The 26,981-nt window shown below is 49.2% G+C and overlaps 1 pseudogene; it reads left to right on the forward strand.

The window, feature by feature from the left end:
- The first annotated feature begins 998 nt into the window (after positions 1-998).
- LOC140394755 (protein phosphatase EYA4 pseudogene) overlaps positions 999-26,981 on the forward strand; it is a 132,478-nt pseudogene continuing 106,495 nt past the window's right edge.

The following is a 26,981-nucleotide window of genomic DNA, read 5'->3' on the forward strand; positions in this document are numbered from 1 at the left end:
GGAGCAGAGAACAATTTTGATCGGTGGCCATCTTGCCAAAGGTATCACACATGCGCAGTTGCGCGAGAAGCGCACAGAACGGGAAGGTCCGTTTGCGCATACGCGAGAAGCTGCGCATGCGCAATTGCGAAAAAGGCCCCCATACAGGAACAGTGTTATGCGCAATCGCGTCCTACGACCGACGTCACACGCTTTGTGACGTCAGAGGCCCCGGACCATGCCCACTTAAAGGGGAAATGTCCCAAATCACGAAAAAAAATCTCTTAAAGCCGTAAAACAAGCTTCTTTCACCTGGAATGACAGCACAATGCCTCAAATTCAACCAGGAACTGAAAGTAACCGCCGCAAAACCCTGCAACAAGCAGTTAGCACCGCCCACAGCGATAACACAGACCTTGAATACTATGACACCGACCTTTATTTTTTCTCTGGACATCGCGAGCCCCATGCCAGCTCCACAATCACAAACAGTGATGATATGGTCCTAGAGGACTACGACTCGGACGAAGGTTTTTTCATTAGAAATGGCAACCCCCGTACTGAATCCGACACAGGCGCGGATTCGTTCTTTGGATTTAAGGATCATCAGCCCAGCATATACGACATCCCAACTTGTGAGTGCAGGATTATGCTGTGGCCTGACACCAAGAGACAGAAAGCGGTACAAGCCCACAGAGAGCGGCCTGCTGCCACACAGAGAGTGGTCCACGCACCTTTAAGGGTTCCCGACTCCACGATAGAAGACACGCAAGACTCCACACCGCAGTCCTTGCATGAACAAGAAGTGACTCCAGTGTCACAAGTCGCCACAGCGAGCTCGTGTACAGCCTCCATGATAGAAGCAACGCAAGACTCAAAAGCGTAGTCCTTGCAGGAACAAGACCATGAGGGTCTAGCAACCTCCTCTGACCAACTAGACGATGCAAGTCTGTCATGCTCAAGTAAACAGCAAGAAGATTATGACAGTCTACCACGCTCCAGTGCACAGCAGGGCGACCATGACAGTCTACAATGCTTCAGTGAAGAACAAAGTGACTATGACAGTCCAAGCCCAAATGAACAACACAGCGACTATGACGGTCCACCCACATTGTCTGAGTCACAAGGAGAAGACTCTGACAGTATACCCAGCCCAAGTGAACAACAAGAAGCTACTGAGACTCTATCCACTGTATGTGAGACGAGTGACGACAGCAACCCACTTCCCATGCAAGATGTGCAATGTGACAGACCTCAGCTCGTGTGTACAGAGGCACTCGACGATCACTGTGAGACCACTGGAGACTCCGGTGACACCAAGTTACTTCAAACGTCATTCGCACGAGCTTCTCCACAAGTCAATGCATTCCTGCATGTTCCGACTCCAGATGTGCAGCTTCAAGAAATCTCAGCTGACTCCAGTGTAACTGCTAAGACTCTGGATGGGGAGCACCAACAAACCAACACTGACTCAGGTGAAACAGACCAGACTCCAGATGGAGAGCAACCAAACGCGGACTCTGATTCACGTAAGCTGTCTGGACTTTACTCCAGACAGGGAGTGCCGCAAACTCAGCGATGGCACGCTCAGGGTGACGACGACGACTGGAGATGGATCACTTGACAATTACCCTGAGTCAGTAATAACTAGTAGTGGCTACAGTCCAAGAGGGATACACCAATATTTACCACAGCTGTATCCTTCCAAGCCATACCCACACATTCTTTCCACACCAGCAGTGCAGACAATGACAGCTCATGCTGGACAAACCCAGTATTCAGGCATGCAGCAGCCAGCAGTCTATGCAGCATATTCTCAAACAGGCCAGCACTACGGATCGCCCACTTATGGAATCAAGACCAAAGGAGGACTACCGCAAGCACAATCTGCACTGCAGCCTTAGTTAAAGCCCAGGATTTGCTGCACCCCAGCCTGGCCAGACGGCATATTCCTATCAGATGCAAGGTTCTAGTTTCACACCATCACCCGGTATTTATGCGAGCAGCAATTCTGTTTCCAATTCGACAAGCTGCAACGGTTCTCATCAGGATTACCCTTCCTACACAGCATTTGGCCAAAACCAGTGTGCACAGTATTATCCAACTTCCACATATGGCATATACATGACCTCGAATGTTACCGTTGATGGTACCTCTTCAACGTCAACGACTTATCAGTTACAAGATGCCATCCAACATGACCATCACAAACATCGAAAAAAAATCAGACAGCGAAATGACTTGACCACTTCTTGGTTCCTGATACACAGGGATACCGATGGCGTTCACAAGGACATGCCACCATCAAACTCACCACCCCACCAAGAGAGACATTTGACCATGATGATTGAAGGGTTTTGGACTCACACATTTGATTTGGACTTATTGTTTAATCACTGTTCTCATGACTTGTACATACCATAACTTATCTACCTGTTTTTTGTTCAATTTTCTTTAAGTGTACAGAAAATATATAACATGTAAAAAAGGGGGGATGTGGTGATATGCATCACTGTAAAGACACAAGGGGTTAATGTAAATACATGTAAACTAGCTAGACACTAGAGAGAGCACCAGAGACATGACACACAGACACTCAACCAATAGAACAGTTAGATAGGACACGACCAATGGGCATTCACGATACACACAGAGGTGACACGACCACAGGAGGGCATTATACCAACCCATATATATAGGACACAACACACATGATCTTCCTCTTTCCAGTGGAGACAGTCAGTGAGTAGAGACACAGGGTTGATTCAATATTACACCCACCACGTGGATTGTAGCAGACTGGTTAGTCAGTCTGAGTAGCTATAGAAGGATTAACAGTAGTGGCGAACCCGAGTAGGAGAAGTGTAAATAGTTTAATAAATGTGTTGAAGTTATCTCCACGTCTGAACCTTCCTTTGTCAAGTGCACCACAAGGAAGCTGCTTATACTATGCCTACAGCATAACAAGACAGTACCTTTTAAACATATTCACATGACACACTCGGTGAGTCTTTCTTCTATCTGGTGTTTTTACCACATAATTCACCTCACTTAATTTCCTTTCAATCTGATAAGGTCCACAAAACCTTGCTTTTAAAGGTTCACCTACCACTGGTAACAATACTAAAACTTCATCTCCACTGGCAAAACTACAAACTTTGGATTTCTTGTCTGCTACCCGTTTCATCACATTTTGAGCAACTTTTAAATGTTGTCCAGCCAATTCACCTGCTCTATTTAATCGTTCCCTAAAATTTGCCACATAATCCAATAATGAGAGTTCTGATTTCTCACTCACCAATTTTTCCTTAATCAATTTAAGTGGTCCTCTTACCTCATGACCAAAAATTTGTTAAAAAGGACTAAATTTGGTTGACTCATTAGGAGCATCCCTAATTGCAAACAGTACGAATGGAATTCCTTTATCCCAATCCTCTGGATAATCTTGACAATAAGCCCTCAACATTGTCTTTAATGTCTGATGCCACCTTTCTAATGCTCCCTGCAATTCTGGATGGTACACAGTTGATTCACATTGTTTTATTCCTAAGCTATCCATAACTTCTTTGAATAACTTTGAGGTAAAATCTGATCCTTGATCCGATTGTATTTCTGTGGGTAGTCCATATCTAGTAAAGAATTTAAGTATCTCCTCCACAATCTTTTTAGCTGTAATATTATGTACTGGAATGGCCTCTGGAAACCTAGTAGACACATCCATTATCGTCAAAAGATACTGATTCCCACTTTTCGTTTTAGGAAGCAGTCCTACGCAATCAATTAGGACCCTTGTAAAAGGTTGCTCAAATGCTGGAATGGGTATTAAGGGTGCTGGTTTTATCACTGCTTGAAGTTTCCCTATCACTTGACATCAACAGACTCAAAAACAGCTTCTTCCCCACTGTCACCAGACTCCTAAATGACCCTCTTATGGACTGATTTCATTAACACTACACCCTGTAGGCTTCATCCGATGCCAGTGCTTATGTAGTTACATTGAAATGAGTTCCCCTGTCACTGTTAATACCCATTGGTATCCCAATCCCAGGATATTCGTCCTTGAACACTTTGGTTGTCTGATTTTCCACTGGCCTATCAACCACAGTAGGCACCACTCCCACCTGCGATCCAGCTATATCATTACTCAAGATAAACTGTATTCCTGGACAAGATAATTTCTCTATTACTCCTACTACCACTTCACCATTCTTCACTGGACTTTCCAACCTTACCTTATATAATGGAACGCTACTCCTCTCACCCTGAATTCCACATATTACCACCTTTTCTGGCAACAATCTTCCCAAACTATATAACTCCTCATGTCTTACCATTAAAGACTGACTAGCTCCCGTATCTCTTAATATTGTGACTTCTTTACCTACTCCTCCTGATACACAGGAGTAAACTTTATCCACACAAATAAATTATTTAAAGACATCTGGCACCTTCTTATCAATCACCTCTTGAACAGTCTGTACAATCTTTTGCACCTCCTTCGCTTCCCTTGGGCTTTCCTTTACCACTCTAACAAACCCCACTGTCTTATCCTGTTTTACCACAGCAGCCTTCCCAGTGCTTTTCTTCAACCACCAACGCTGTCTTTTCCACCCTGCTGGATTTATTTTTTAATCTGAGGTACACTCTCCTTATTATCTGCTATCAGATCACCTTTACTTTTACCACTTGAGTATTTCTCATGTCCCCAGTTTCTATCCCTCACAGGCTGAAACTGATGTTGGAAACCAAGCTTTGATTTATGAACTAATTCATAATCATCTGCCATTTCCGCTGCTAATCTCACAGTTTTACCCCTCTGTTCTTCCACATGAGTTCTCACTACATCAGGAATTGAATTTTTAAACTCCTCCAAAAGTATAATTTCTCTGAGAGCTTCATACGTTTGGTCTATTTTCAAAGCCCTTATCCACCTATCAACATTACTCTGTTTGAACCTTTCAAACTCCATGTATGTTTGACCAAATTCTTTCCTTAAATTTCTAAACCTTTGTCTGTAGGCTTCAGGCACTAGTTCATATGCACCCAAGATGGATTTTTTCACCTCCTCATACATCCCAGATACCTCCTCCGGTAGTGATGCAAACACTTCACTAGTTCTACCTACCAACTTTGTTTGAATCAGTAATACCCACATGTCCTGTGGCCATTTGATTTGTTTAGCTCAAATGAAATGAAAAAGGCTTCCACTTCCTTCTCGTCAAACCTTGGCAATGCTTGGACATATTTAAATAGATTCCCACCAAGCCTTCGACTATGACGCTCTTTCTCACTATCCTCATCACTATCATCCAACTGTACGTTTCCCTTTACGTCTGCCAATTTTAACTGACTGTCATGTTTCATGGCCATTTTCTGAAGTTCAAACTCTCTCTCTTTATCTTTTCCCCTGATCTGTATCTCCCTCTCTCATTCTTTTTGTTCTGCTAGGGCTATTCTTACTTTTCTCCTTTCTTCTCTCTCCTTTTCTTTTTCATCTCTCTCTCTTTCGTATTCAAGCAGCTTTAATTCTTTCACATGTTCCATTTGTTTAATTTGCAACTGAATTTTTGCCATTTCCAATGAGTTAAACTGTATCTCAGGCAACTTTAAATGCTTAGCCACCGCCATAATTACCTCATCTTTTCGCATTTTGTCAGGTAATGTTAACTGCAATTTTTTTCCAAATCTAACATTCTGCTTTTAGTCTCTGTCTGTAAGGTACTGCGTGTGACAGTCTCCACCCCCAAAAACTTCAGAGCCTCTGATAGAGCCATTGTCCACAACACACTCCCCACTTAAACTAAAATACCACACCTGAAAAGAAACCACAATATGCTCACCCCTCACTGTCTTTAAGTTCCCTAAGCCAATCGAATAGATAGACTTTTATCCCCCTCGAGCCCCCAATTGTTATGGGCCAGGGTTTAGAGAATCCCAAACTTTATCATGGAGTTCACCTGACCCACAACTTTTAATAGATTGTGGTATGGAGAGCACACGGCTTGCTCTACAGGTATGGTTGAACAGAAAATGGGCCAGGGGCTTTTAAAACAAAACAATGTTTATTCTATGAACTCAAGTTAACCTTTTAAAAACAAACAGTGAATATCTTAGCAACCATTAATTCAAATACACCCCCAAAGAATAAAACACTAAGTAATCTGTATGCTGTTCTTTTAACATCCAAAACTTAACAAACCTCTAAACAGAAGCACATCAGGGTTTACATTCAATATTGAAATCATTTATAATTCTGAATTCACCAACTGATTAAAATAGTCTTTGGATGGCAGACTTCAGATGCAGCTCCTTGAAAAACACAGACACACCCAAGCTCTTCTCAAACTGAAACTAAAAAAGAAACGCAGAAGTAGAGCTCAGCTCCACCCACACTCTGACATCACTCCAGTAACATGAGCAGCTCCATTTCTTAAAGGTACTCTTCTTAAACACCCATTTCTTAAAGGGTATTCTCACATGACAACCCGCTGCACGAGGTTCAGCTGCTTGCAGGCATGCGCGCCAAGTAGGGATTGTCAAGTAGGCTTGACAATTTCAAAACGTAACCGTGCATGGGTGCTCCGGTTGGAGACGAGTAGATGGCAGGATCCCAGTGCCGTGACGGCATTTCTGTTGTAGTCCAGGAGCCTGCAGGCCACTGGAAGGACCTTGGGGGGGCTTCTTGATGCGTTTGAAATCTGCCTGTGAGAGGAGGTTGGCAGAAGCACTTGTGTCTAGCTTAAACTGGATAGAGCAGTGGCTGACCTGCATCACCGCACGCCATTCGTCCACAGAATCCACAGCGAGGATGGACTGAATTTGTGATGAGTTGAATGTGGCATATTCACATTTGGTAATGATGCCCACACAGTCGACGGAGTCCAGGCATTCGTCCTCTGGATCCGCTGTGCTGCCAGGATCAGAATCCTGTAATCGTTGTTGCACACTCTGAACGCGTCTTCGTCGGAATTGGGAGCGTGGCCCCTGACTGGTGGTGCAGACCTTGTCCAGGCTTCCCGCAGTTTAAACATTGCCTGCCTCTTGCAGGGCAGTGTTTCTTTAAGTGGGCGTTACCGCAGTTCGAGCATGTCTTGACGTCGGCATCCTGGCACTCCGTGCGTCATCGCACATGCGCAGTGCGGGTGTCGGCCGCTTCGTTATCCCGTTCGCATCGAGCATGCGTGGGGCCCTGGGAAAAGCACGCAAAATAGCCGCTTTCATCAATGCTGAGGTGCTGCATCCGGGAGATGGCCTGCACACTCTCTGCCTCGTGGGAGGCAAGTTTCTCATTTTCAGCCGATTTGTACTGGGCATAGCGATTTCTGGTGTGCTCATGCACTGTGCATTTTTCAATCGCGACTGGCAGGGTCATATGCTTGATTTTCAGTAGCTGCTCTATCAGAGGATCAGAGTGAATTCCAAAAATGATTTGGTCTCTGATCATGGAGTCAGCAATATCACCAAAGTTGCAGGAAAGCGCTAGCAGGTGGAGGTTAGTTAAGAAGGCATTGAAAGAGTCATCTTTGCCTTGTAGACGCTGTTTGAATATGTAGCGCTCGAAGATTTCATTGGTGGCCACTTCACAGTGACTGTCAAACTTGTCCAGGATGGTCTGAAACTTTGTCTTGTCCTGGCCTTCGGTGACGTGAAAAGAGTTGAAGAGTTTGATTGCTTGATCGTCCACTGTTGAGAGGAGAAGCGCGATCTTCCTTGCATTGGACGCACCCACAAGGTCTGAAGCTTCGATGTACAGCAGAAACTTTTGCTTGAATGTCTGCCAGTTGGCACTGAGATTGCCAGAGGTCCTGAGCTGGTGAGGAGTCTGAATCTTCTCCATGGTGCCGGGATACATTCGCTGGTCGTCACGGAACGGACTGAGGTAAACCACCTAGATCAAGCAGTCTCCTGGTGGCATGTTGTGTTATGTACTCTGGGATAACACAGGCTGCAACTGGATGCAGCTTTAACCAAAAGATACTCCAGACCTTGAAGTTAGTTCAATCTGATTTATTGAACCAGTAGCACGGTTAGCACATTTCTCTATGAGTTCGACTCTCTGCTAACCTAAGTGTGGTTACTCTGTCTGACTGAACCAGACTAGCTCTTAGCCACGTGCTGGAGGTGTGATACTGTACATACACCCTTACTCACTCTGTAGATGTTCTTTAGTGGAAAGAGGCCTCGTGCCTTTTATAGTGAGATACCACCACTGAGTGTCCTGCCTGCTCATTGGTCATGTCCTGTTCTCTGTGTTCATTAGTTGCCTGTCTGTGCCTGTCTGTATATCATTATCTGCATGTCTGCATATCATGACAGCGACCACCACCACTTCGTCCCTCTGGGGGCATCATTCTAACATTCAATAACCTCCTGATGTTGGCTGACAGATGCCTCCCCTTAACAAACTCCATCTGGTCCTCCCCTAGTACCTCCGGCATACAGTCCTCGATCCTTGAGGCTAAAATCTTGGCCAGTAACTTCTCATCCACATTTAACAACAAAATTGGCCTGTAAATCCCACACTGCTCCGGATCCTTGTTTTTCTTTAAAATTAAGGAGAACGAGGCCTGCAATAATGTTGGGAGGGTGCACCCCCTTTTCTCTCGCCTCTTTAAACGCCCTCAGCAGCCCGTCACCAGGTACCCCGAAAACCGTTTGAAGGCCCTCCCTTCCTGCTTCGCCCCAAGACCCTCCACCACCTCCACCAGCCCAATGCATGCTCCCAGCCCCTCCACCAGGTCCTCCTCCACCCTCGGGACCTCCAACCCATCCGGAAATCACCTCATTCCCTCTACCCCATCTGGGGGCTCTGGCTCATACAGTCTCCTATAAAAATCCCCAAACACCCCATCCACCCACACTGGACCCAAGACCCCCCCCCCCTTCAGTTTTCCAATCTCCCTCGCTGCCTCCTGCTTCCTCAGCTTACAGAACATAGAACATAGAACATTACAGCGCAGTACAGGCCCTTCGGCCCTCGTTGTTGCACCGACCTGTGAAACCACTCTAAAGCCCATCTACACTATTCCCTTATCGTCCATATGTCTATCCAATGACCATTTGAATGCCCTTAGTGTTGGCGAGTCCACTACTGTTGCAGGCAGGGCATTCCACGCCCTTACTACTCTCTGAGTAAAGAACCTACCTCTGACATCTGTCCGATATCTATCTCCCCTCAATTTAAAGCTATGTCCCCTCGTGCTAGACATCACCATCCGAGGAAGAAAGCTCTCACTGTCCACCCTATCCAATCCTCTGATCACCTTGTATGCCTCAATTAAGTCACCTCTTAACCTTCTTCTCTCTAACGGAAACAGCCTCAAGTCCCTCAGCCTTTCCTCATAAGATCTTCCCTCCATACCAGGCAACCTTCCGGTAAATTTCCTCTGCACCCTTTCCAATGCTTCCACATCCTTCCTATAATGCGGCGATCAGAATTGCACGCAATACTCCAAATGCGGCCGCACCAGAGTTCTGTACAGCTGCAACATGACCTCATGGCTCCGAAACTCAATCCCTCTATCAATAAAAGCTAACACACCGTATGCCTTCTTAACAACCCTCTCAACCTGGGTGGCAACTTTCAGGGATCTATGTACACGGACACCGGGATCTCTCTGTTCATCCACACTGCTAAGAATCTTACCATTAGCCCAGTAATCTGTCTTCCTGTTATTCCTTCCAAAATGAATCACCTCACACTTTTCTGCATTAAACTCCATTTGCCACCTCTCAGCCCAGCGCTGCAGCTTATCTATATCCCTCTGTAACTTGTAACATCCTTGTGCACTGTCCACAACTCCACCGACTTTAGTGTCATCTGCAAATTTACTCACCCATCCTTCTACGCCCTCCTTCAGGTCATTTATAAAAATGACAAACAGCAGTGGCCCCAAAACAGATCCTTGTGGTACACCACTAGTAATTGGACTCCAGTCTGAACATTTCCCATCAACCACCACCCTTTGTCTTCTTCCAGCTAGCCAATTTCTGAACCAAACTGCTAAATCACCCTGAATCCCATGCCTCCGTATTTTCTGCAGTAGCCTACCATGGGGAACCTTATCAAACGCTTTACTGAAATCCATATACACCACATCAACTGCTTTACCCTCATCCACCTATTTGGTCACCTTCTCAAAGAACTCAATAAGGTTTGTGAGGCACGACCTACCGTTCACAAAACCGTGTTGACTATCTCTAATCAAATTATTCCTTTCCAGATGATTATACATCCTATCTCTTATAAACCTTTCCAAGATTTTGCCCACAACAGAAGTAAGGCTCACTGGTCTATAGTTACCGGGGTTGTCTCTACTCCCCTTCTTGAACAAGGGGACAACATTTTCTATCCTCCAGTCTTCTGCCACTATTCCTGTAGACAAAGATGACTTAAAGATCAAAGCCAAAGGCTCCGCAATCTCCTCCCTAGCTTCCCAGAGAATCCTAGGATAAATCCCATCCGGCCCAGGGGACTTATCTATTTTCACACTTTCCAGAATTGCTAACACCTCCTCCTTATGAACCTCAAGCCCTTCTAGTCTAGTAGCCTGAATCTCAGTATTCTCCTCGACAACATTGTCTTTATCCTGTGTGAAAACTGACAAAAATATTCATTTAGCACCTCTCCTTTCTCCTCAGACTCCATGCACAACTTCCCACTACTGGCCCTACTCTTACCCGAGTCATTCTTTTAATCCTGACATATCTATAGAACGCTTTAGGGTTATCCTTGATCCTACCTGCCAAAGACTTCTCATGTTCCCTCCTGGCTCTTCTTAGCTCTCTCTTTAGGTCCTTCCTAGCTAACTTGTAACTCTCAAGCGCCCTAACTGTCTTGACAAGTGTTTCGACTGCTTTAGTAAACCACGGTTCCCTTGCTCGACCACTTCCTCCCTGCCAGACAGGTACATACTTATCAAGGCCACGCAGTAGCTGTTCCTTGAACAAGCTCCACATTTCAATTGTGCCCATCCCCTGCAGTTTTCCTCTCCATCCGATGCATCCTAAGTCTTGCCTCATTGCATCATAATTGCCCTTCCCCCAGATATAACTCTTGCCCTGCATATATACCTATCCATTTCCGTCACTGACGTAAACGTAATCGAATTGTGGTCACTATCACCAAAGTGCTCACCTACCTCCAAATCTAACACCTGTCCTGGTTCATTACCCAGTACCAAATCCAATATGGCCTTGCCTCTCGTTGGCCTATCTACATACTGTGTCAGGAAACCCTCCTGCACACATTGGGCAAAAACGAGCCAACATCCTACTTGCCTTTTTCGCATAATCATAGGCCGCCTCCTTCGTCCTCCTCAACTGCCCTACTGCAGTGGATAATAACCCAAACTTCATCTGCGGTTTCTGCTGCTTCCTCAACAACGCCCCCTCCAATGCTTCCCACAGCGTGGTGGCCGAAACCTCACCCCTGTCGTTCAGCTCCATATATCCCGAATGGCAACCCTCACCCGCTCGCAGACCTCCTCATCTGCCAACAGCCCAACATCCATCCTCTCCTGCGGGCACTGCCCCCCCCCCCCCCGCCGCCCTACCTGAAAGTCCACTCAATGTGGCACATGGTCCAAAACTACAGTTGCCGAGTCCTCCGAACCAACCACCCCCACCAGCAACGTCCTATCCAACACAAAATAGTCAATTCGGGAGTACACCCTATGCACGTGGGAAAGAAACGAGAATTGCTTTGCCCTTGGCCGGTCAAACCTCCACGGATTCACCCCCAACCCCATGCTCTCCATAAACCCCAGTTCCTTCGCCACCGCCGATACTCTCCCCGACCTCGGACTCGACCGATCCAACTTTGGATCCAAAACTGCGTCAAAATCCCCCCCCCCCCCCCCCCCCATTATCACTGGTGCGAGTTCAGGCCCGGGGTCTTCCCCAACACCCGGCTCATGAACTCCACATCGTCCCAGTTCGGGGCTTGATTAAACATTAACATATGTATATCTCTGTAATCTGTTTCTCCTCCATAAACTATTCACACTTGATTATTATCTAATCTGGCATTCTAAACTCGTTACCGGGAGAGATGCGCACCGCTTGAGGCTATTGCTTTGGACTCTGTCGACTGTTGTCTCCAGGCAGATTCACGACACCGGCTATATTGCTAATTTATTTTGAAAATGGGATGCTGCTATGAGCAGCTGAAGGGAAAAGTGCAAGACGGGTGTGGAGAAATCAGCAGAGGATCTCACCCATCCCTTCTTATCAAAATAAAGAGCTTTAGTTGAAGACACCTAACTTTTTCAGTCTGCCGTCAAGGGTCTGCCAGCTGTGAGTCTCACTGAAGTGTCTCCACTCAGTGGGTTAATTTACTCTCTGCCTGGAGTTGATGTGCAAATCGGTGATGTGAGCCCGCCACCCAGTGGATAAGGAGTGAAAGGGTCTGGTGCCAGAAATTTTCTGCACACATGTCTGCCTGTAAAATGACACTGCCATCCAGTGGATCGTTAATGCAATTACCTGCAGTCAAATCTTCACATTTACAAGAGACAAGTGTCGGGCTGGAAGTCATTAAGTTGCTGCTAAAGAGTGCCCTCTGGTGGGCTGTAAGGAGTGGCACTCACAACTCCTCCGTCAGTACATTTAAATTCTACTTACTTGTTTAGTATAGCAGATTAACATTTATTATCTGTCCTTTGCCCTTATCCAGCAGGTACAAGGTTCTTGCTTATTGTACGGATAAATGAAAGGACTGCAGGCTGGGTAAGCAAACTGCCCTGGCACCATGGTCCGGGGGTGGGGGGGCGGAGAGGGGGGGGGGGGAGGAAAGTGAAAAGCAATGTGGTGGTGGACAACGCAGTCAGAGGGAGCAATAAAGATAACACTCTCTGCGGTTGCGGTTGGGAGTTTCGAAGGTTGAGTTTCCTCCCCCATGCCACGGTTAAGGACACATCCTCACAGCTTCCGAAGAACTTGGAGCGGGAGGAGGGAGATCCAGTTGCTGTGATCCACGTCTAAACCAATGACAGAGGTAGAACCAGGATTGAGGTTCTGCCAAGGGAGTTTGAGGAGCTAGGGTTGCAATTCAACCACAGGTAATGATCTTTGCATGGTTATCTGAGCCACAAATAAATTGGCAGAGGACAAACTGATTAGAAAGTTAAGTATGCGGCTGAAGGAATGGGCTGGGAGGCAACAAATCATCTTGATCTGTGACACTTCACCTTATTGGATATGTGCGGTACAGTCCTGCAGATACTACACTTGACCTTAGCCAAAAGACCGACAACGATGGTCCTGTCCCATACAATGGAGCAGGGCTCAGATAGGCACATTGCTTTCGCCTATTGAACTCGCAATGGCACAGAGCAGAAGTGTGCACAAATTTAAAAAGAAGGCCTCGCTGTAATTTACGGTGTCAAGAATTTGTACGGCCGCCGTTTAGCCATTATAACAGACCACAAGACAGTGCTGGGGCTCCTCCGTGAGGACAACCGATTCCTCCTATAGTTTCGGCCAGGGCATACGGTGGGCTTTGTTATTGGCTGCCTATAACTATGTTTTCCAGCATTGGCCGGGTACCCAGATCTTCAACGTCGATGCCCCGAGTCAGCTCCCACTCCCCAAAGTCCCACAGTGTCACCTGTACCACAAGAGATTGTCCTGGCATTACATTTTCTTGACACTCTGGTGGACTCATCGACCCACATCAGAAACTGTACTCAACGAGTTACAGTCCTCTCGAAAGTCAAATAAATTGTTCTGACTGGATGGCGTGACGGCAAGTCAGACTAGCTCAGGCCGTATCTAATTAGAAAAAATGAACTCAGTTGTGAGGATAGAGTTTTACTCTGGGGTTACTGAGTGGTGGCCTCACCTCCAACAAGAGAGACCACTGCTGCAGGAGCAGTAAAGTGTGGACCTCAGCCAAACTAAGATGAGAATTTTGGCCAGGAACTACCAATGGTGGCCCAGCATTGAGAAGAGTAATGAGAACCTTGCACACCAATGTGATTCCATGTGTCCCTTCATGGGAAGAATGTTCCTGATACTAGTTGATGCCCACTCCAAGTGGCTGGATGTTCATGAAACGGGGACAACAACCTCAGCGGCCACCATTGAAACTCTGCGTCGCATCTTCGCTGTCCATAGCCTTCCTGAGGTACTGGTATCAATGGTTGTGGTGAATCGCTGTATGAGGGGATGTAAGGTAGGACCTGCACTACAGGTTCGCTGGTAGCCCCTGCCGGCTGGCTCCGCCCACTAAGAACTGTATAAATATGCATGACCTCCAGTGCCCTGCCATTTCGCCAGTTGCAGCAGGAGGCCACGCATCTTACTGCAATAAAGCCACAGTTGTACCCAATCTGCATCTTTGTGCAATTGATCGTGCATCAATTTATTACAGTCAGATTTTTCCACAGAATGGATATCAGAATCAAACCAGATCGCCTGCAGCTGGATCCGCACTCACCCGACGTCAGAAAAGACTTTACCCACTGGCTAGCAATTTTGAGGCCTACATCAACGCTGCGGACCCCGCGCCAACGGAGGCTCAGAAGATAAACCTCCTGTACTCCAGACTGAGCTCCAGCGTGTTCCCGTTGATCCAAGGCGCCTCGAATTACGCAAAAGCAATGGCACTCCTTAAGGAACACTATGCTCAGAAGACGAACACGCTCTTCGCCAGGCATGTACTCGCCACCCGCTCGCAACTACCTGGTGAGTCCATCGAAGACTTCTGGCGCACCCTAATTCCACTCATCCGGGGCTGTGACTGTCAGGCCGTTACGGCCGCTGAACACGCGAACCTCCTCATGCGCGATGCTTTCGTGATGGGGATTGCGTCGGACCGCATCCGAGAACGATTACTGGAAGGGGCCACGCTCGAACTGGCGGAGACAAAAACTTTGGTGCTCTCCATGATGGTCGCATCCCGTAATGTACAGTCCTATCCCTCCCGCCACGCTGCCCACCCTTCCACCCCTTCCTACCCCTCCTGGACCCCGCCGATGACCTCCTCAGCTGGGGCCTTGCCTTCCCAATACGCCTGCGCCACACACCGATCCGCGCACCCCGGGGGTCCCCGCTGCTACTTCTGCGGTCAGCAGAAGCACTCCCACCAACACTGCCTGGCCTGCCCTGCCGTTTGTAAATCCTGCAGTAAGAAGGGCCACTTCGCGGCTGTGGGCCAGGCCCGCGCAGTCACTGCGATCGCGCCCGCTATTGCCCCGTCCCCCATGCCAAACGCACAATGGGAGCCACCATCTTCTCCTCCCGGGGCCATGTGTGACCAATGGGCGCCGCCATCTTGTCCCCCTTCGGCCACGTGCGCCCCATGGGCGCCGCCATCTTGTCCCGACCCCGCAATGTGCACAACATGGGCGCTGCCATCTTGTTCCCCACTTCGGACATCCCGAGATCAGAACTGAACATGCTCTCCATCCGAAGCATTCGACGACTACCCGCAGCTCGCTTCGATGGCACCGGACCAATCTCGCCCGCACAACCTGGCCACCACGTCGACGGCGGTGAAAATCAACGGCCACGCGACATCGTGCCTGCTGGACTCTGGGAGCACCGAAAGCTTCGTACTCCCAGATACGGTAAGGCACTGCTCCCTCGCGGTCCACCCTGCCAATCAAAGGATCTCCCTAGCCTCCGGATCCCACTCCGTCCCAATCCGAGGCTTCTGTACAGTTACTCTCACTGTCCAGGGCGTAGAATTTAGTAACTTCCGCCTCTATGTCCTTCGTAATCTCTGCGCTGCACTCCTGTTGGGCCTGGACTTCCAGTGCAATCTCCAGAGCCTCACCCTCAAATTCGGCGGACCCCTACCCCCCCTTACCGTTTGCGGCCTCGCGAACCTCAAGGTCGATCCCCCCTCCCTTTTTGCCAATCTAACTGTGGATTGCAAGCCCGTTGCCACCAGGAGCAGACAGTTCAACACCCAGGACAAGACCTTCATCAGGTCCGAAGTCCAGCGGCTGCTTAAGGAGGGTATTATCGAGGCCAGCAACAGCCCCTGGAGAGCCCAAGTGGCAGTGGTTAAAACTGGGGAGAAACACAGGATGGTCGTGGTCTACAGCTAGACCACGCAGCTCGACGCGTACCTCCTCCTATGCATATCTGATATGGTCAATCAGATTGCGCAGTACCGGGTCTTTTCAACAATTGACCTGAAATCCGCCTACCACCAGCTCCTCAGCCGGAAGTCGGACTGTCCATACACTGCCTTCAAGGCGGATGATCGCCTCTATCACTTCCTTAGGGTCCCTTTCGGCGTCACAAACGGGGTCTCGGTCTTCCAAAGGGAAATGGACCGAATGGTCCACCAGTACGGTTTGCGGGCCACCTTTCCGTACTTCGATAATGTCACCATCTACGGCCACGACAAGCAGGACCCGCGATGCCAACCTCGATAAATTCCTCCTCACTGCCACTCTTCTCAACCTGACCTATAACAAAGAGAAGTGTGTGTTCAGCACGACCCGGTTAGCCATTCTCGGCTATGTAGTCCAAAACGGACTTCTCGGGCCCGACCCTGACCGCATGCGCCCCCTCATGGAGCCCCCCCTCCCCCACTTCCCCAAGGCCATCAAACGCTGCCTGGGCTCTTTTCCTACTATGCCCAGTGAGTCCCAAACTATGTGGACAAGGCCCACCCACTTATTCAGTCCACCCAATTCCCTCTCGCGGCTGAGGCACAACACCTGCATCAGAGCAGACATCGCCAAGGCTGGGATGCGCGCAGTGGATGACTCACTGCCTGTTCAAGTAGAAAGCGACGCTTCAGACGTCGCCCCTGCCGCCACTCTAAACCAGGCAGGCAGATCTGTGGCATTCTTTTCCCACACCCCTCATGCCTCTGAAATTCGACACTCATCCGTCGAAAAGGAGGCCCAAGCTATCGCTGAAGCTGTGCGGCATCGGAGGCACAATAAGAGATTGTGGCCGGTAAGAGATTCACTCTCCTCACTGACTAACGGTTGGTAGCCTTCATGTTCAATAACACACAGCGGGGCAAGATGAAAAATGATAAAATCTTGCGGTGGAGAATCGAGCTCTCCACCTATAATTACGAGATTTTGTATCGCTCCGGTAAACTCAATGAGCCCCAGACGCCCTCTCCCGAGGTACATGTGCCAGCGTACAAGTGGACCAACTCCCGGCCCTACATGACAGTCTTTGTCACCCGGGGGTCACTCGATTGTACCATCTGGTCAAAGCTCGCAATCTGCCCTACTCCGTCGAGGAAGTAAGGAAGTAAGGGACTGCCAGGTCTGTGCGGAGTGCAAGCCGCACGTCTACCGGCCGGACCGTGCACATCTGGTGAAGGCTTCCCGCCCCTTTGAACGCCTCAGCGTGGATTTCAAAGGGTCCCTCCCCTCCACCGACCGTAACACATACATTCTCAGTGTGGTTGATGAGTACTCCAGATTTCCCTTCGCCATCCCATGTCCCGATATGACATCTGCCACCGTCATCAAGGCCCTCAACACCATCTTCGCTCTGTTCGGTTTCCCCGCTTACATCCACAGTGACAGGGGATCCTCATTCATGAGCGATGAGCTGCATCAGTTCCTGCTCAGCAGCTTCAACCCCTGGGGAAATGGGCAAGTAGAACGGGAGAATGGGACGGTTTGGAGGGCTGTCCAGCTGGCCCTACGGTCCAGGAACCTCCCAGCCTCTCTCTGGCAGGAGGTCCTCCCTAACGCTCTACACTCCATCCGGTCACTATTGTGCACCGCCACTAATACCACACCCCATCAATGTGTTTTTACCTCCCCCAGGAAGTCCACATCCGGGGTGTCGCTCCCGACTTGGCTCGCAGCTCCAGGACCGGTCCTTCTCCGTAGGCATGTCCGACTCCACAAGGTGGATCCCTTGGTGGACAGGGTTCACCTGCTCCACGCCAACCCTCAATATGCCTACGTGGAGTTCCCCGACGGCCGCCAAGATACTGTCTCACTCAGGGACCTGGCACCGTCAGGTCCTACCCCAACACACTCCCCCACCCATGCACACACCCCCCCCCTCCCACCGGGCCGCCAACACTGACCCCACCAGACCACCCCCCCTTTCCGCACAAGAGGACGAAGAGGATTTTGGCATGCTCCCAGAGTTCCCCGATGACTGGCCAGCATCAGCACTGCCACCACCGCCATCGGTGCCACCTCCACCACCGCCAGCACTGACTTCACCGCCACCGTTACGCCGCTCCCAACGAAGCACAAAATCACCGGATCGGCTGAACCTTTGACGGACTCCGGACCGTCAACAAGGACTTTTTCTTTTTTTTTCTTCTTAACACTGTACATAATTGCACTATTTGTATATAGTTTCACATCACCTCCGCCGGACTCATTTTTAACAGGGGGTGAATGTGGTGAACCGCTGTATGAGGGGATGTAAGGTAGGACCTGCACTACAGGTTCGCCGGTAGCCCCTGCCGGCTGGCTCCGTTCCACTAAGAATTGTATAAATATACATGACCTCCATTGCCTTTCCATTTCACCAGCTGCAGCAGGAGGCAACGCATCTGACTGCAATAAAGCCACAGTTGTACCCAATCTGCGTCTTTGTGCAATTGATTGCGCATCAATGGCTCAGCTTTTCTGGGGAGGAATTTCAACACTTCGATAAAATTAACAGCATCCACCACTTTCAAATAGTCCCCTCCCTTCTGGCCTCAAACAGATTAGCAGAAAGAGCGGTACAAACGTTTAAATCTGAAATGAAGAAGCAACCTGCTAAGCCGCTGCGCCTCAAGTTGGCTAACTTCCTTCTCTTGTACATCACCACTGGAGTCACACCGGCATAGCTACTAATGGATCGCTGCCTACATACGCGCTTAGACCTAATTTTCCCGAATTTGGCGGGGAGCTTGTGAGCGCGTCGAGCTTCCAAAAAGAAGCCAGACAATTCGGTGAAAGGAAACCGATTGTTTAATATTGGCGGGCTAGTGTTTGCACGAAGCTTTGCAGCTGGCCCTCTGTGGTTACTTGGGAAAGTTGTGGCAGAGTCTGCTCCAGCCTCTCAGCTCGTGCACATAGAACATAGAATATAGAAAAATACAGCACAGAACAGGCCCTTCGGCCCATGATGTTGTGCCGAACCTTTGTCCGAGATTAATCATAGATTATCATAGAATTTACAGTGCAGAAGGAGGCTATTCGGCCCATCGAGTCTGCACCGGCTCTTGGAAAGAGCACCCTACCCAAGGTCAACACCTCCACCCTATCCCCATAACCCAGTAACCCCACCCAACACTAAGGATAATTTTGGACACTAAGGGCAATTTATCATGGCCAATCCACCTAACCTGCACATATTTGGACTGTAGGAGGAAACCGGAGCACCCGGAAGAAACCCACGCACACACCGGGAGGATGTGCAGACAGTGACCCAAGCCGGAATCAACCCTGGGATCCTGTAGCTGTGAAGTAATTGTGCTATCCACAACGTTACCGTGCTGCCCTTAAAAACAAATTAATCTACAGTATATCATTCTACCGTAATCCATGTACCTATCCAATAGCTGCTTGAAGGTCCCTAATGTTTCCAACTCAACTACTTCCACAGGCAGTGCATTCCATGCCCCCACTACTCTCTGGGTAAAGAACCTGGGCGTCATTCTCCGACCCCCCGCCGGGTCGGAGAATGGCCGCTGGCCGCCGTGAATCCCGCCCCCGCCGAAGTCTCCGGTACCGGAGATTGGGCAGGGGCGGGAATCGGGCGGCGCCAGTTGGCGGGACCCCTCGCTGGATTCTCCAGCCCGGATGGGCCGAAGTCCCACCCAGGAATTGCCTGTCCCGCTGACGTAAATCAAACCTGGTATTTACCGTCGGGAACAGGCGGCGTGGGCGGGCTCCGGGGTCCTGGGGGGGGCGCGGGGCGATCTGACCCCGGGGGGTGCCCCCACGGTGGCCTGGCCCGCGATCGGGGCCCACCGATCCGCGGGCGGGCCTGTGCTGTGGGGGCACTCTTTCCCTTCCGCCTCCGCTATGGCCTCCACCATGGTGGAGGCGGAAGAGACTCTCCCCACTGCGCATGTGCGGGAAACTGACAGCGGCCGCTGACGCTCCCGCGCATGCGCCGGGAAACTGACAGCGGCCGCTGACGCTCCCGCGCATGCGCTGGGAAACTGACAGCGGCCGCTGACGCTCCCGCGCATGCGCCGCATTTCCGCGCCAGCTGGCGGGGCAACAAACGCCATTTCCGCCAGCTGGCGGGGCGGAAATCCCTCCGGCGTCGGCCTAGCCCCTCAATGTTGGGGCTAGGCTGCCAAAGATGCGGAGACTTCCGCACCTTTGGGCCGGCGGGATGCCCGTCTGATTGGCGCCGGCTTTGGCGCCAGCCGGCGGACATCCCGCCGTTGGGGGAGAATTTTGCCCCCTATCTCTGTCATCCCCCCTATATCTTCCACCATTCATCTTAAATTTATGTCCCCTTGTAATGGTTTGTTCCACCCGGGGAAAAAGTCTCTGACTGTCTACTCTATCTATTCCCCTGATCATGTTATAAACCTCTATCAAGTCGCCCCTCATCCTTCTCCGTTCTAATGAGAAAAGGCCTAGCACCCTCAACCTTTCCTCGTAAGACCTACTCTCCATTCCAGACAACATCCTGGTAAATCTCCTTTGCACATTTTCCAAAGCTTCCACATCCTTCCTAAAATGAGGTGACCAGAACTGTACACAGTACTCCAAATGTGGCCTTACCAAGGTTTTGTACATCTGCATCATCACCTCACGGCTCTTAAATTCAATCCCTCTGTTAATGAACACTAGCACACCATAGGCCTTCTTCACAGCTCTATCCACTTGAGTGGCAACTTTCAAAGATGTATGAACATGGACCCCAAGATCTCTCTGCTCCTCCACATTGCCAAGAACCCTAACGTTAACCCTGTATTCCGCATTCATATTTGTCCTATCAAAATGGACAACCTCACACTTTTCAGGGTTAAACTCCTTCTGCCACTTCTCAGCCCAGCTCTGCATCCTATCTACGTCTCTTTGCAGCCGACAACAGCCCTCCTCACTATCCACAACTCCACCAATCTTCGTATCGTCTACAAATTTACTGACCCACCCTTCAACTTCTTTCCTAACAAGTATTTCCTCGAGCTTACCAGTCTGTTTCACACTGTCCTCTCCAACAATATGGCCCCTCTCATTTGTAAATACTGAAGAAAAGTACTCGTTCAAGACCTCTCCTATCTCTTCAGATTCAATACACAATCTCCCGCTACTGTCCTTGATCGGACCTACCCTCGCTCTAGTCATTCTCATATTTCTCAAATATGTGTAAAAGGCCTTGGGGTTTTCCTTGATCCTACCCACCAAAGATTGTTCATGCCCTCTCTTAGCTCTCCTAATCCCTTTCTTCAGTTCCCTCCTGGCTATCTTGTATCCCTCCAGCGCCCTGTCTGAACCTTGTTTCCTCAGCCTTACATAAGTCTCCTTCTTCCTCTTAACAAGACATTCAACCTCTCTTGTCAAACATGGTTCCCTCACTCGACCATCTCTTCCCTGCCTGACAGGGACATACATATCAAGGACTCGTAGTACCTGTTCCTTGAACAAGTTCCACATTTCACTTGTGTTCTTCCCTGACAGCCTATGTTCCCAACTTATGCACTTCAATTCTTGTCTGACAACATCATATTTACCCTTCCCCAATTGTAAACCTTGCCCTGTTGCACGCACCTATCCCTCTCCATTACAAAAGTGAAAGTCACAGAATTGTGGTCACTATCTCCAAAATGCTCCCCCACTAACAAATCTATCACTTGCCCTGGTTCATTACCAAGTCCCAAATCCAATATGGCCTCCCCTCTGGTTGGACAATCTACATACTGTGTTAGAAAAGCTTCCTGGACACACTGCACAAACATCACCCCATCCAAACTATTTGATCTAAAGAGTTTCCACTCAATGTTTGGGAAGTTGAAGTCACCCATGACTACTACCCTGTGACTTCTGCACCTTTCCAAAATCTGTTTCCCAATCTGTTCCTCCACATCTTTGCTACTATTGGGGGGCCTAGAGAAAACTCCTAACAAGGTGACTGCTCCTTTCCTATTTCTGACTTCAACCCATACTACCTCAGTAGGCAGATACCCCTCAAACTGCCTTTCTGCAGCTGTTATACTATCTCTAATTAACAATGCAACCCCCCACCTCTTTTACTACCCTCCCTAATCTTATTGAAACATCTATACCTAGGGACTTCCAACAACCATTTCTACCCCTCTTCTATCCAAGTTCCCGTGATGGCCACCACATCGTAGTCCCAAGTACCGATCCATGCCTTAGGTTCACCCACCTTTTTCCTGATGCTTCTTGCGTTGAGGTATACACACTTCAACCCATCTCCGTACCTGCAAGTACTCTCCTTTGTCAGTGTTCCCTTCACCACTGCCTCACTACACGCTTTGGCGTCCTGAATATCGGCTACCTGAGTTGCTGGACTACAAACCCGGTTCCCATTCCCCTGCCAAATTAATTTAAACCCTCCCAAAGAGTACTAGAAAACCTCCCTCCCAGGATATTGGTGACCCTCTGGTTCAGATGCAACCCGTCCTGCTTGTATAGGACCCACCTTCCCCAGAATGCCCTCCAATCATCCAAATACCTGAAACCCTCCCTCCTACACCATTCCTGCAGCCACGTGTTCAACTGCACTCTATCCCTATTCCTAGCCTCGCTATCACGTGGCACCGGCAACAAACCAGAGAAGACAATTCTGTCTGTCCTGGCTTTCAACTTCCAGCCTAACTCCTGAAACTCGTTTATTACCTCCAGACCCCTTTTCCTCCCTACGTCGTTGGTACCAATGTGCACCACAACTTCTGGCTGCTCCCCCTCCCCCTTAAGGATCCTGAAGACACGATCTGAGACATCCCTGGCCCTGGCACCCAGGAGGCAACATACCTTCCGGGAGTCTCGCTCGCGACCACAGAATCTCCTATCTATTCCCCTAACCATTGAATCTCCTACAACTATTGCTTTTCTATTCTCCCCCCTTCCCTTCTGAGCCCTAGAGCCAGACTCAGTGCCAGAGACCTGGCCGCTAGGGCCTTCCCCCAGTAGGTCTTCCCCCCCCCCCAACAGCATCCAAAACGGTATACTTGTTTTGAAGGGGAACGGCCACGAGGGATCCCTGCACTGTCTGCCTGTTTGTTTTCTTTCCCCTGACTGTAACCCAGCTACTCTTGTCCTGTACCTTGGGTGTGGTTAACTCCCTGTAACTCTTCTCTATAACTCGCTCCCAAACTGACCCCTCCCCCACTACCCACTTCCTGACCATTGATATGTTGGCCGCCCAGTAATAATTAATAAAATTCGGGAGGGCCAAGCCCCCCTCCCTGCGACCCTGTTCCAGGAGTGCCTTCTTCACCCTCGGGGTTTTACCAGCCCACACAAAACCGAGATCACCGCATTCATTTTCCTAAAAAAGGCTTGGGGACAAAAATCGGGAGACATTGAAAAAAGAACAGCAGCCTCGGGAGGACTGTCATCTTCACCGTCTGTACCCTCCCCGCCAGTGTCAGCGGGAGCGTGTCCCATCTGCGGAAATCCCATTTCACCTGATCGACCGCTTTACCCAAATTTAACTTGTGGAGCTGCCCCCATTCATTAGCCACCTGAATCCCCAGATACCTGAAGCATTTCCCCACCACTTTAAAAGGTAACTCCCTCAGTCTCCTTTCCTGTCCCCGTGCCTGAATCGCAAACAACTCGCTCTTTCCCATATTTTGTTTGTAGCCTGAAAACTGTCCCAAGGTTGAATAAACTTGGTTTGTTCTCACTGGAACGAAGGAGGTTGAGGGGCGACCTGACAGAGGTCTACAAAATTAGGAGGGGCATAGACAGAGTGGATAGTCAGAGGCTTTTTTACACAGATAGTGGGTGCCTGGAACCCGCTGCAGTATGAGGTGGTGGAAGCAGGGACGATACTGATGTTTAATAGTGGTGGCAGCCCTGAGGGTGTGGGGGCAATGAAGACTGCTTTTGACAAGGTGCCACACAAAAGGTTGCTGCATAAGATAAAGATGCAAGGCATGAAGGGTAAAGTAGTAGCATGGATAGAGGATTGGTTAATTAATAGAAAGCAAAGAGTGGGGATTAATGGGGGTTTAGGGTTAGCAATCAGTAGCTAGTGGTGTCCCTCAGGGATCAGTGATGGGCCCACAATTGTTCACAATTTACATAGATGATTTGGAGTTGGGGACCAAGTGCAATGTGTCCAAGTTTGCAGATGACACTAAGATGAGTGTAAAAGCAAAAAGTGCAGAAGATACCGGAAGTCTGCAGAGGGTTTTGGATAGGTTAAGTGAATGGGCTAGGGTCTGGCAGATGGAATACATAAGACCATAAGAACATAAGACATAGGAGTGGAAGTAAGGCCATTCGACCCATCGAGTCCACTCCACCATTCAATCATGGCTGATTTCAACTCCATTTACCCGCTCTCTCTCCATAGCCCTTAATTCCTCGAGAAATCAAGAATTTATCAACTTCTGTCTTAAAGACACTCAACGTCCCGGCCTCCACCACCCTCTGTGGCAATGAATTCCACAGACCCACCACTCTTTGGCTGAAGAAATTTCTCCTCATCTCTGTTCTAAAGTGACTCCCTTTTATTCTAAGGCTGTGTCCCCGGGTCCTAGTCTCCCCTGCTAATGGAAACAACTTCCCTACGTCCACCCTATCGAAGCCATTCATTATCTTGTAAGTTTCTATTAGATCTCCCCTCAACTTCCTAAACTCCAATGAATATAATCCCAGGATCCTCAGACGTTCATCGTATGTTAGGCCTACCATTCCTGGGATCATCCGTGTGAATCTCCACTGGACCCGCTCCAGTGCCAGTATGTCCTTCCTGAGGTGTGGGGCCCAAAATTGCTCACAGTATTCTAAATGGGGCCTAACTAATGCTTTATAAAGCTTCAGAAGTACATCCCTGCTTTTATATTCCAAGCCTCATACAATGTTGACAAATGTGAGGTTATCCATTTTGGTAAGAATAACAGCAAAAGGGATTATTATTTAAATGATAAAATATTAAAACATGCTGCTGTGCAGAGAGACCTGGGTGTGCTAGTGCATGAATCACAAAAAGTTGGTTTACAGGTGCAACAGGTGATTAAGAAGGTAAATGGAATTTTGTCCTTCATTGCTAGAGGGATGCAGTTTAAGACTAGGGAAGTTATGCTGCAATTGTATAAGGTGTTAGTGAGGTAACACCTGGAGTATTGTGTTCAGTTTTGGTCTCCTTACCTGAGAAAGGACATACTGGCACTGGAGGGTGTGCAGAGGAGATTCACTAAGTTAATCCCAGAGCTGAAGGGGTTGGATTACGAGGAGAGGTTGAGTCGTCTGGGACTGTACTCGTTGGAATTTAGAAGGATGCAGGGGGATCTTATAGAAAAATATAAAATTATGAAGGGGATAGATAGGATAGATGCGGGCAGGTTGTTTCCACTGGCGGGTGAAAGCAGAACTCGGGGGCATAGGCTCAAAATAAGGGGAAGTAGATTTAGAATTGAGCTTATGGAATTTCTTGCCCAGTGAAGCAGTTGAGGCCCCGTCATTAAATGTTTTTAAGATAAAGCTAGATAGATTTTTGAAGAATAAAGGGCTTAAAGGTTATGGTGTTCGGGCCGGAAAGTGGAGCTGAGTCCAAAAAAGATCAACCATGATCTCATTGAATGGTGGAGCAGGCTCGAGGGGCCAGATGGCCGACTCCTGCTTCTAGTTCTTATGTTCTTATGTTCTTAAGGGGCATCTTGACAAATACATGAATAGGATGGGAATAGAAGGATACGGACCCCCGAAGTGCAGAAGATTTTAGTTTAGACGGGCCAAACCCAAACCTGCCTAGAATATCCCATAGGTACTTCCACTCCACCCAGTCAAAAACCTTTTCTGCATCCATAGCTACTACCACCTCAACCTCGCGCCCCCCCCGCTGGCATCATTATAACATTTAAGAGCCGTCTAATGTTGGACGTCAGGTGCCTGTCCTTCATAAATCCCATCTGGTCGACTTCCGGTGACGGCGGGCGGGAGGCGGCCGCACAATGGAGAGCCCCCGCTCGGGAACGGCAATTTCGGGGCTTTAAGCCCGGTCCCAGGGTCCGCGGAGGCGGCAGAAGAAGGGAGAAGGCACGGAGGAGGCACTGAGAAGACACAGGAGGAAAAAAAGAACAAAGAAAAATGTCGAGGGTGAGCAGAAAAACGGCCGAAAAAAACCCAGCTGGAGGTCCGTCGGGGAGTGGAAAGGTCACTGCGGGGTCACCAGGAAAAATGGAGGCTGGAGCACCAGGGAAGGCCGCACTGCTTACGGCTGAAGAAATAACCAAGGTGATGGCTGCGGAATTTGAAAAGCAGTTGGCGCAGATTGCGAAATGCATGGAGACGGTGAGGAAGGAGATGAGGGAGGCTTTGAGTGTGCTGGTGGAGGAGGCGGTTTCCCCGCAGTGGCGGAGGTGCGAGAGCAAGGGGAGGCGCTGAAGGAAGTGGAGGAGACGGTATTGCAGCACGGTGATCAACTTAACTCGATGGGGAAAGAGATGCGGAAGGTGATGGACACGAACAAGAATCTGCGAGGAAAAATGGAAGACCTGGAAAACAGATCCAGGCGACAGAATTTGAGGATTGTGGGGCTGCCCGAAGGAGTTGAAGGACCGAAGCCGACTGAGTATTTTGCCGCGATGCTGGCAAAACTACTGGGTGAGGGGGAGGACCCCTCCCGATATGAACTGGATCGGGCTCATCGGTCGAGGAGGCCTGTACCAAAGGCGAGTGAGCCGCCAAGGGCAGTGACTCTGTGCTTCCGTAAGTACAGGGTGAAGGAGAAGGTCCTGAGCTGGGCCAAGCAGGAGCGGGTCGTGCAGTGGGCTGGAGCTGGTATACGTGTATACCAGGACTTTACGGTGGAGCTGGCAAGGAGGTGGGTTGCCTTCAACCGGGTGAAGAGGGCACTGTACATTAGCAAGGTGCAGTGCGGCATTGTATATCCAG

This window comes from Scyliorhinus torazame, chromosome 18 (assembly GCF_047496885.1).
Source record: "Scyliorhinus torazame isolate Kashiwa2021f chromosome 18, sScyTor2.1, whole genome shotgun sequence".
In the NCBI taxonomy this organism is placed as follows: Eukaryota; Metazoa; Chordata; class Chondrichthyes; order Carcharhiniformes; family Scyliorhinidae; genus Scyliorhinus; species Scyliorhinus torazame.